Source organism: Sceloporus occidentalis, unplaced genomic scaffold (genome assembly GCF_023333645.1).
Source record: "Sceloporus occidentalis isolate IW3139 unplaced genomic scaffold, rSceOcc1.0.p SCAF_114, whole genome shotgun sequence".
In the NCBI taxonomy this organism is placed as follows: domain Eukaryota; kingdom Metazoa; phylum Chordata; class Lepidosauria; order Squamata; family Phrynosomatidae; genus Sceloporus; species Sceloporus occidentalis.
Window position 1 is genome coordinate 1140915 of NW_028317094.1, and position 12456 is coordinate 1153370.

Genomic DNA, 12456 nt, shown 5'->3' on the forward strand with positions numbered 1-12456 from the left:
AGAAGTGACCAGTGGGGTCCCACAGGGCTCTGTCCTGGGCCCAGTGCTATTCAACATCTTTATCAATGACCTGGATGACAGAATTAGGAGCATACTTATCAAATTTGCAGATGACACCAAATTAGGAGGAATAGCTAATACCTCAGAGGATCAAGATTCAAAATGACCCGAATAGACTAGAAAGCTGGGCCAAAGCTAACAAAATGAAATTCAACACGGAGAAATGTAAGGTATTGCACTTAGGGCAGAAAAATAAAATGCACAGATATAGGATGGGTGACACCTGGCTGAATGAAACTACGTGTGAAAGGGATCTAGGAGTCCAAGTAGACCACAAGTTGAACATGAGTGAACAGTGTGATGCGGCAGCTAAAAAGGCCAATGCAATTTTAGGCTGCATCAATAAAAGTATAGTGTCTAGATCAAGAGAAGTAATAGTGCCACTGTATTCTGCTTTGGTCAGGCCCCACCTAGAATATTGTGTCCAGTTCTGGGCGCCACAATTCAGAAAGGACATTGAGAAACTGGAGCGTGTCCAAAGGAGGGCGACAAAAATGGTGAAGGGTCTGGAAACCATGCCCTATGAGGAATGACTTAGGGAGCTTGGGATGTTTAGCCTGGAGAAAAGAAGGTTAAGAGGTGATATGATAGCCCTGTTTAAATATTTGAAAGGATGTCATATTGAAGAGGGAGCAAGCTTGATTTCTGCTGCTTCAGAGAACATGACTCGGAACAATGGATGCAAGCTGCAGGAAAAGAGATTCCACCTCAACATTAGGAGGAACTTCCTGACAGTAAGGGCTGTTCGACAGTGGAATGCACTTCCTCGGAGGGTGATAGAGTCTCCTTCCTTAGAGGTCTTTAAACAGAGGCTGGATGGCCATCTGTCAGGGATGCTTTGAATTGGATTTCCTGCATGGCAGGGGGTTGGACTGGATGGCCCTAGTGGTCTCTTCCAACTCTACAATTCTATGATTCTACGAATGAGTCCAGTGTGTTGAAACAGCAAAGAACTTTATTAAGAACACATAGTGAGAAATTCAGCTTTCAAATCAGAGCTGCCCTCCCCAAGCCAAAGATTACATTAAATCCCTAAAACCAAAAACTCCAACCTCTTCCAAACCTAGCCCCCACCTCCAATTCCCACAGTCTACGCCTCATAGGTAAAAAAGCACCCTTTGCCATGCCCAGAAACTAGCCCTCTTTATGTTAATACTCACTGCCAACTTTCTTCATCCAACATCCCACGAATTCTAAAAGCTATCATTCCCTTAACTATTCTAGCCAGCTGCAACAAATCCCACCCCTCTATCTAGCTAACCTATTCCACAGCCCATAATCCCCAGCCAAATTTATAAACTAAAGCAAAGAAATATACTAATAGCAATTAAAACCAAACCTTAACAAAATATAACTTTAAAACTTAAACAGACATATCGACAGACAAACCTAACACACAAAATCACAGGGGCCTTTTTTTATCACCAGTGGATTGAAAATGTATTCTTTGTATTCCTTCTTGAGAAAAATAATGTCATTTCACTTCTCGGATTTGCGTGGCTTCTCTCCAATGTGGACTCTCTGATGTATCACTAGGTTTGACCTGTGAGAAAAACATTTCCCACAATGCTGGCATTTGTATGGCTTCTCTCCAGTGTGGCCTCTCTGATGTATCACTAGGTTTGACCTCTGAGAAAAACATTTCCCACAATGCTGGCATTTGTACAGATTCTCTCCAGTGTGACCTGTCTGATGTATCACTAGAATTGATTTACGAGAAAAACATTTCCCACAATGCTGGCATTTGTATGGTTTCTCTCCTGTGTGGACTCTCTCATGTATCACTAGGTATGATTTTGACGAAAAACCTTTCCCACACTGCTGGCATTTGTATGGCTTCTCTCCTGTGTGGACTCTCTGATGTATCACTAGGTAAGATTTCGACAAAAAACATTTCTCACAATGCTGGCATTTGTACGGATTCTCTCCAGTGTGGCCTCTCTGATGTATCACTAGGTAATATTTCGACGAAAAACATTTCCCACAATGCTGGCATTTGTACGGATTCTCTCCAGTGTGGCCTCTCTGATGTATCACTAGGTAATATTTCGACGAAAAACATTTCCCACAATGCTGGCATTTGTACGGATTCTCTCCAGTGTGGCCTCTCTGATGTATCACTAGGTAATATTTCGACAAAAAACATTTCTCACAATGCTGGCATTTGTACGGATTCTCTCCAGTGTGGCCTCTCTGATGTATCACTAGGCTTGACCTCTGAGAAAAACATTTCCCACAATGCTGGCATTTGTATGGCTTCTCTCCAGTGTGGCCTCTCTGATGTATCACTAGGTTTGACCTCTGAGAAAAACATTTCCCACAATGCTGGCATTTGTACAGATTCTCTCCAGTGTGACCTGTCTGATGTATCACTAGAATTGATTTACGAGAAAAACATTTCCCACAATGCTGGCATTTGTATGGTTTCTCTCCAGTGTGGACTCTCTGATGTATCACTAGGTAAGATTTCGATGAAAAACATTTCCCACAATGTTGGCATTTGTAAGGCTTTGCTCCTGTGTGGATTCTCTGATGTATGACAAGGATTGACTTGTAAGCAAAACATTTCCCACAATGGTGGCATTTATGTGACTTCTTTGCTGTGTGGACTCTCTGATGACTCAAATGTTCTTCTGTAAAGAAGGACAATGACAGATAAGACTGAAAATCAGAGTTAAGAGAGGAGGGTGTTACCCCATGATTTAGCCCTCATTAACCCCTCCTTATTTGAGATTAAATTAATAAATTTGCTGTGAGTAACCCAACCATGACCCTTCTGCTTATGCCCCTAAATCCATGGAACGATTGTATCCTTACTCATAGGAGCTACCAAGGAAGAGCCTGTATGGGGACTGCCTTGAGGGAATCCGTGGAAGCAGATAGTCAAAGGCCTGTTGAAACAATATTCCATGAAACATGTGCCAAAATACTTTGATTGACAGGTGGCATCATATTCTGTGAGACTGCCATAGAGTGCTGAGTCAGAGCCCAAGGCATGATGCAAGCTAACAGCAGAGGTCACTTCATGCTGTTTGGCACCAGGATGTGACTCACAACCAATACAGTATACAGCTCACATGCGGATTGGTGTGGATTGGATTGGAGTTGTGTGTACAAGAGATGGTGAAGTTGAAGGAACTCGGAGAGGAGAGCTTGCAAATATTTCTATTATTTTGTAACTCAAGATAGATTTTTAGTGTAAAAAGTGGTCAGTGCATTGCAAATATCTATATCTGGATATTTGCTTCCGTACTCTGCTATGTTATTGTTGAGCTGCATCTGGGAGTGTCACCCTCAGATTGTGGTGTATATTGGCTTGTGAACACGATAGGAATTCAGAGCCAAGAAGGACCGAGAGCCAGTGTGCTAATCCTTTTTGTCTGATTTATTTGCTCCAAGCACCCATTGCATTCAATTTGGTTTCAGACCATTCTTCCCCCCAGGACATATCCTAAAGCGATTTAAACCCTTTTGAACACTCGGTTTCTGCCCCCAAGCAACAATTACCATCTAAATATCTGCCCTGGGTGGCTGTTCTTTGACTTCAGTCCAATTACAGACAGACAGTCTGTGGGTTTACTTGGCTAAGCACCTCAATGAAGCCGCCAACCCCACTTGTCGCATGAGCTCCTGACTTCTCTTCCCATTTCGAACCCTCAGCAATTGGAATCAAGATCCGCCTAGGTAAAGTATTACCATTAAGAAAGTCTTACATCTCTTGACCACTCTGACCTGTTATCTAGTTCTTGTGCGTGTGTGTGAACACTTACGTGTGTGTGTGTATTATGCTTTTCCGCTCAATAAAACAAACAAAAAAAAAACCCTATTTCAAATGCCTTTGGAGTTCTGTGTGCTTCCAGGCCTGGTATAGTTAAGCTGAATCCCACGGTCGCTCTTGCCCCAACCAAACTTTATATCTCCTTTCAACTAAGTACCTAATTCCCCTAAAAGCATAGCACTTGCGGCTGTCCTCCCCAGACTCCAGCATTCTGGGTAACAAAGGGCCTCTTGAATCAACCATGGAACTAAGCAAGCTCAGGCAGGAAAAGAAACATTAGAGAACATTGCCATTGTTCTCTAAGCCATTGCAGGGCCAACAGAGGGATTTTACCCAAGAAGTCTCTCCAGAGTCTCAAAAGGCTTGAAGAGGGGCCAAAAAAGCCAGGAATCTTGGTCAGGGATGGGCTGATGAGCATTTGGAATCAAAAAGCATTTATCTCCATGGTTCCTTCCCACAAAATCCTAGAATTGACAGTTTAGGATAGGATATTTAGAATCCTTAGAAAGTGGAGAGCAATAATGACTCACTAAACTACAAATTCCAAGATTTCACAGAAAGCTGCTACGACAAACTATGTGTGAAAGGGATCTATGAGTCCTGGTAGACCACAACTTAAACCTGGGTCAACAGTTTGATGCAGCAGCTAAAAAGGCCAATGTGATTCAAGGCTGCATAAATATGGGTATAGTGTTATGGCAGGGGGTTGGACTGGATGGCCTTTCTAGTTTCTTTCAACTCTTTGATTCTGTGTTATGGATTAAGGGAAGTAATAGTGCAATTCTGTTCTACTTTGGTCAGACCCTCACTTGGAATACTGTGTCCATTTCTGGTCACCACAATTCAAAAAGGATGTTGAGAAGCTGGAGTTTATCCAAAGGAGGGCAATAAAAATGGTGAAGGGTTTAGAAACCATCAAGCCCTATGAGGAGTGGTTTAGGGATCTGGGAATGTTTAGCCTGGAGAAGAGAAGGTTAAGAGTGGATAGCCCTGTTCAAATATTTGAAGAGATACTGCTGCTCTAGAGCAAAGGACATAGAACAATGGAAGCAAGGCACAGGAAAAGAGGTTCCACCAAAACATTAGGAAGAACTTCCTGACAGTAAGAGCTATTCAACAGTGGAATATACTCCCTCAGAGCATGGTGGCGTCTCATTATTGTTGTTGTTGTTGTTGTTATTATTATTATTATTAATTTCTAAAGTGCTCCTTCTTTGAAGGTCTTTAAAGGTGTTTGAAGGTCTTTAAACAAAGGCTAGGTGGCCATCTGCTGGTGATGCTTTCAATGTGTATTCCTGCATGGCAAGGGGTTGAATTAGATGGTCCTTGTTATCTGTTTAAGGTCTTTGATTCTATAATTCTAAAGTGGAATCATAGTGCCATGATAATGTAGAATGAAAGGGCCCTCAGTCTTCATAGTAAGGGCAATGAATTCAGCTTCCTTACCCACAGAGGCCACATTCTCGTAATTCTCCATCATCACATCCTTGTACATAAGTCTCTGCTTCTTCGTCAGCAGTTTCCATTCATCCTCAGTGAAATATACCGCCACATCCGCAAAGGTCACCTGCAATAGAAAATAGCCCTCATCCAGAGAATGACTAATAAAAGGAGAGGGAGAAGCACATGATGCATCCCAAAAATTATTTGATCACCTCAGAATTTAGTCCAGGAAATAAATTTTAATTGCTGTTAGCAAGAAAAAAGCTACTGCCTTTGAGATCCAGTTTGTCTCAAATTCTTCCAATACAATATACAATATAATAAAAAATATAATTTAAGCCATGGCTGGGATATTGAGGATGGATTAGGATACTGACTATACCAAAATGTATCGTACATTTAGCCTCCAAAGATTATAGTGCATTTAGCCATTTGTTGCCAAATTTCAGAGGCGAATGTCATTTTTAAAAAGCAACAGCAGAAAGTGGTGAAGATGGACAAAGTTGTTTATGAAGAAGATCACACAAGTGGGAAAGGGCACAACACTTTGTTTTTGCCTCAGACTCCTAGCAAGGGCAAGTCCCTGCCCCCTTCTTTCTTCTCCAACCCCCACTATTGAGTTGATGGGCTGCAAACTCCTTGGCAATCATTATGCAGAAATTGAAATGAGCTGAAGAATTGGTAAAGTGGGAGAAGAAGAGAGAAACCAGGACATTTTAAAAGCCCTCGAAATATTGGGATGACAGAGGATTAACCAGGACTGTCTCTGCCAAACTCAGACAGTACTTTATTTGCTTCCTTTCATAAATTGGCCCAGCAGTGACCCAGATGAAGCGAATAGAATAGTGACTCACCAAAGAGTTGTTGTACCTCGGCAGCCTCCTTCTCTTGGAGCCCAACTCCCTTCGATTGGCCTCTCTGTTGGCCATCAGGTGGGCAGGGGTTCTGGTGGTCCTGCACTTGGGTGACTTCCAGAAAGAGAGGCCCCAAAGCCGTGTACAAGGAGGCCGAGATGAAGGTCCTGAGAAAAGGGCCCAGAGTTAGGATTGGTTTGGCAAGAAACCCTGCAGCACTCAAAGAGACAGAGAACAGCATCCTGCTGGTGACACACGCAGATGACATATGCCTCCTTTGGGCCAATGCAGAGGTGGGCATTTGCTTCCTAGCCTGATTCCACAGGGAGCAACACTGGAGCATAGAGGGTTCTGCTGGGTCAGGCTTTCTGGCCTAGTGGCCTCCCATTCTCCCATTGGCCAAAGCAGTTGCCCTCCATCCCCCAGGGAATTCCCCAGTCAAGCAGGGCAGGAAAGGAGCTCTCTAGTTGCCCCCCTTCCATAGGATCCAGCCCTCCTCCCAGGATCGGGGGGGGGGGGCACCAGAGGATTGAGCTGATGTGAAGGGAACAACCAATTCCCATGGCAGTCTTCTGCATGCAGAGAAGTCACAATTCTGAGAGTGACTCTGCCCATGTGGAAAGTGCCTATTTTCCACACTATTGCCTGGCCATCTTGGCTTGGGAATGTCCTGTTCTAGCCACAAGTAGGACTAAATCTTAGCCTGTATCCAATCCTATACTTAGTCCTGATCAGAGTAGAATCACTCAGTCTCTTGGATTTACCTATAGATTAACTCACCAGTCAACATCTTGGACTGCCTGAAGGAAGAGGCCCCTCCCTCCTCAACTGTCATCTCGGCCTCAGAGGGAGCCATCAGGCAGACCAGCAACATCTTGGACTGCCTGAAGGAAGAGGCCCCTCCCTCCTCAACTGTCATCTCGGCCTCAGAGGGAGCCATCAGGCAGACCAGCAACATCTTGGACTGCCTGAAGGAAGAGGCCCCTCCCTCCTCAACTGTCATCTCGGCCTCAGAGGGAGCCATCAGGCAGACCAGCAACATCTTGGACTGCCTGAAGGAAGAGGCCCCTCCCTCCTCAACTGTCATCTCGGCCTCAGAGGGAGCCATCAGGCAGACCAGCAACATCTTGGACTGCCTGAAGGAAGAGGCCCCTCCCTCCTCAACTGTCATCTTGGCCTCAGAGGGAGACATCAGGCAGACCAGCAACATCTTGGACTGCCTGAAGGATGAGACTTCTCCCTCCTTTAACTGTATTTTGTATTGTATTACGATTTTACTGTACACCGCTATGATCATCGTGGAATAGCGGTCTATAAATAAAACATATTATTATTATTATTATTAATTACGGGTTGAGTCGGTCTACGCTAGGTTTAACCAACAGGATTCAGGCCTCCTCAGACTTTAAATTCCGATAAGTTGCAATAGAATGTAGAAAATATATATACATAATTATGCATTGTATAAAATTCATTGTATGTACTTTAGTTTCAATAAAAATTATTTTTAAAAAAGACTTTAAAGGCAGGAATGTTAATTTTTCCATTCTGCGTCATCATCACTGATGAGAATTTGATTTCTCTTTCATGCAGAGGAAGAGGAGGAGGACCACCTTCTTTATGGAAAGATTAAAGAGCAGATCATTAAACAGAGAGTCTGTGAACATCTAGAAAGCAATGCCATAATCACAAAAAGTCAATATCAGTTTAAGAGAAAGAAGTCATGCCTGACAAATCTAATCTCGGTACATGATCCTGGTAGATGAAGATAATGCTATGGATATAGTATATCTTGATTTCAGTAATGCCTTGGTAGATGAAGGGAATGCTATGGATATAGTATATCTTGATTTCAGTAAGGTTCCCCATGTCATTCTTGCAAAGAAGAGATTTTGGGCTGCATCAATAGAAGCATAATGTCTAGATCAAGGGAAGTAATAGTGCCACTCTATTCGGCTCTGGTCAGGTCCCACCTGGAACATTTTGTCCGGTTCTGGGCACCACAATTCAAAAAGGATGTTTAGAAACTGGAGTGTGTCTAAAGGAGGGCAACTAAAGTGGTGCAGGATTTGGAAACCATGACCTATGAGGAATGACTTAGGGAGCTGGGGATGTTTAGCCTGGAGAAGATAAAGTTAACAGGTGATATGATAGCTCTCTTTAAATTTTTGAAGGGATGTCATATTAAGGAGGGAGCAAGCTTGTTTTCTGCTGCTCCAGAGAACAGGACCCAGAACAATGGATGCAAGCTACAGGAAAAGAGATTCCAGCTCAACATTAGGAGGAACTTCCTGATAGTAAGGGCTGTTCGAGAGTGGAACACACTTCTTCCTTGAAGTGCAGTGGAGTCTCCTTCCTTTGAGGTCTTTAAGCAGAGGCTGGGTGGCCATCTGTCAGGGATGCTTTGATTGAGAGTTCCTGCATGGCAAAATGGGGTTGGACTGGATGGCCCTTGAGGTCTCTCTCAACTCTATGATTCTTTGATTCTATTATTTATATTCCAGGTGGAGAAACACTGGCCCCTGGCCTGGATAAGACCTGTATTTTTTCAATGATCTGATCAATGGCCTCCCCTTATCATGCCCCCTTCCCCATTTAGACACTGGTGAAAATAATCATTTCATTTTTGCAAATGAGAAAAATCTCTGAGTTTAACTGCTGTGTTAATAATAATAATAATAATAATAATAATAAAAATTATGTGTATACCACCTTTCCAAAAAGATCAAAGCAGTTTACAAATGTGCAATTACAAGATTTGTGTGTTTGTGTGTGTCAGTCATAGCAGGAGCATGAGGTATGTACCTCCTCCCTCTGTTTGCTAAAGCCACACAGAAATTGAGGCATGTACATTTGTGTGCAGTGTTTCTGAAAGGATCTATTGTCAAAATCACAATTTCTTCACTTTTCCTTGTATATTTTTTAAAAAGATGCACACTGCTGAATATGTTGCACTTATACAACAAAAATCTATAAATGTATAGGTTTATGAGTGAAGATTGCATCCTGGATTATGCTCATTTTTGGGAAGTGAAGACCTATGTAAATTCATTTTATAAACCCAGAGGAAAAAAATACCTCACAAAGTTCTAGTAAACAACACGTACACACAGTCCCCATAAAAAGGACTCACTGACGCACTGTGTCTTTGGGGTCTGGAATCTCACTTCCACATTCTGGGAAGACAATGCTGCCAGAAGCTGAATTTGGGACTTTATGCCTGCAAAGCATGGGCTCACTGTCTCAGCTGCAGCCCTTCCACACAATCCTGGACTGAAGCATTTAAACAAAGGACCTCTTCCAGCTCCAGGAATAAAGGCCTACCTTCAGTACAAAGACCCTGATTCCTGCAGCCCCAGAAAGGCCTCTTCTGCAGTCCTTTAAGGCCGGAGCTTCCCTGGGTCAGAGGCAGTCTCCTCAGCCGTAGAGAAGGGTTGCTCTGAATGCGAAGGAGGAGGAGGTCCAAGGGCTGAGGGAGGGAAGGCAATGGGGAAAAGGTCAGTGCCAATGGCCATGGAGGGCAGAAGGTGACAATGCCTAGGAAACTCCTCTGAGTCCCAGCCCTAGGAATGAGTGGCAGGAGTGAGTCCAGGGGGCTGAGGGGGTCTCCTTTCCCAAAGGGGGGGGGGCAAGGACAGGTGGACCCTCCCCAGCTAGGGTCCAAAGGGAGGGTCTCTTGCTCTACCTCTTTCTCCCAGCCCCCAAAGCCCAGCCTCCGCACTGGCCCTGGGTCCCCTGCCTCCCCTTTCTCAGACCCCTTCCTTCCTTCCTTCCTTCCTTCCTTCCTTCCTTCCTTCCTTCCTTCTTCCCTTCCTTCTCCCCAAAATGGAGGGCCAGAGGCAGAAAGGGACACACTGCCTTCCTTTTGGCCCAAGGAGCCTCGCCTCCTTCTCACTCTGGAGCCTCAGGGAGGGAAAGAGGAGCCTCTTGGTTCAACTGAGGAGGCCTCAGAGAAGGTTCCGGAACATTATACCCCATAGTCACAAGTCACATTATTTAGTCACAAGCAGCACAAAATGGCTGCCAGAACCCAAAACGGTTGCTTCTGCGTCAGTGCGTGGCAGATGGCAGTTTGAGGCCTTCAGGGAACCCAAAATGGAGGATGAAAGGGCCACAAAGTCGGAAGGGACCCCAAACAGGATTTCTGAACCTAAACAACACAGAAAGGTTTTCCTGATCGCACCCGATGGCTGTGAGAACACAAAAAGTCCCCAAACAGGATTTCTGAACGTTAACAACAGCTAAATATTTTCCTGATGCTATTGAAAGGAGGAACCTGATCCCCTCCTTAATTACAATCAATAGTGAAAGATATTGATATTAATATCAAGAGAGCCCATCATCCACAACCCAGCTCAGGTCTTGACCGCTCAGGGAGGCCAGTCCAGCTGCAGGACTGGGACCACTTTAGCTGCCCTGGCTCAGTGCTAGGGAATTCTGGGAAATGTAGTTTTGTGAAACATTGAGCCTTCTTTTTCAGAGACCTCTGGTGCCACAATAAACTCCATTTCCCAGGATTCCCTAGCACTGGACCAGGGCAGTTAAAGCACACTCAAACTGGACTATTGCTGCCGTGTGTTTTGGACCTTTCTTGGCCGCAAACTGTCCATAGCCTGCAATGCATCTCCAAATTCTGTTGGCAGTCCCTCCCTCCCAACACTTTCTCATTTCCCCCCAAAACCAGAGCAATGCTGGCAGATGGAAAGAGGTTTTAAAGCAGCATTTAAATCTGCCATATTTGTTTTTAAAAGGCTAAATGTCCCAAATGCTATCATCAGTTTTGTAGCTATTATTACAGAAAGAAGTAGAGTGCAAACTCTTCAAGTACCTTTGTTTTCTGGAGTGAGATGGGCTTTTCCAACTGACTCACTGTGATGATCTCCGGTGGTCCAAGAAGCCAAACTGCAGCCCTGTAATAATAATAATAATAATAATAATAATAATAATACTTTTATACCGCTCTTTCTTCAGCCAAAAGGCTATCAAAGTGGCTTACAAATTGTTAAATTCCTTAAATCACGCTGCCACCTCCCAGTGATTTATTTTTTTAATTTTTAAAAATATTTTATTATTAAAACATATATACAAACACACATATATCAATCTTCATATACAAACACACACATACATACATATATATATATATATATATATATACACACACATACCTACTTATGCATTTCTATTTTACATATTCATCTTTCATCCTTTATTTATACTAACAAAAATATTCTAAAGAGGGGTCACTTTTCTCTTGCCTCAGCTCTTACTCTAACCTTTATCTCTCCACTTTAATCCTTTCCAAAACACACACACTCTCTCTCTCTCTCTCTCCACCTCCCAGTGAAATATAAAAGGATTTCCCTTAACCTACACTGGGACCAGTTAAGGAGACTTATTTCTATTTTTTTACTGATCTTCCCAAGCATCAACCGAGCCAAATCATGTGTAAAAGGAGTGTTGAGTAGTAGATACTCCAAGGAGATATTTACTATAATTAACAAAATATAACTGAAATATAAGTCATACAAGATATTAAGAGTCTTGCAGGTACAATATTTGTATGTATATAATATTCAATTCATACAAGCTATTATAATAATAAATAAACCTAAACATCCAATTCTGAGACTAACTTCCAAGATCAACTCTCTCTCTCTCGATCTCCAACTGACACAATTCCCCCAACTGTCTCTTGGTCTCTCAGGCCTTATATCTCCTTCTCACGGAAGCTTCCAGAAGAACCTTTATCTTGCTCTCTGATTGGTCAAGAGAGCCTTCCATAGCAGTGATGTCACTCTGCATTTGCATAAACCTCCCTTTTCTGCCTGAAGAAGACCTCCATTGACTGGAGCCCAGTCATTACACTTTCCCAAGGCAAGGCCCTTGACCCTATTTCCCAATGTTGTTCTTGGGGTCTGCCTCCCAGTTGTTTCCAGGTCTTATGGTGACCTTATGGGAGTCTCTGAAGGGGTTTTCTTGGCAGGTTCCTTGAGCATGGGTTTCCCATGGCCATCCTCTGAGGCTGAGAGAGTGAGACTTGCCCAAGGCTTCAGTTCTTTTGGAAGCCTTTTTGCTTTATCTTCTAGAAGGTAGCTGAAGTGTTGCTTCTTGCATTGAGGAATGAGAGGAACCTTGTGGCATCCAAAAGACTAACATTCTCTGGAGTTATGTCTGATTATATATATATATATATATATATATATATATATATATAGGATTGCAATCCCTGTTCATTTATTAAAAGGTTTATAGTGCACCCCATATCATAGAATCTCATAGATATGTCCCTTAATAGCATTTAACCAAATTAAACAGTAC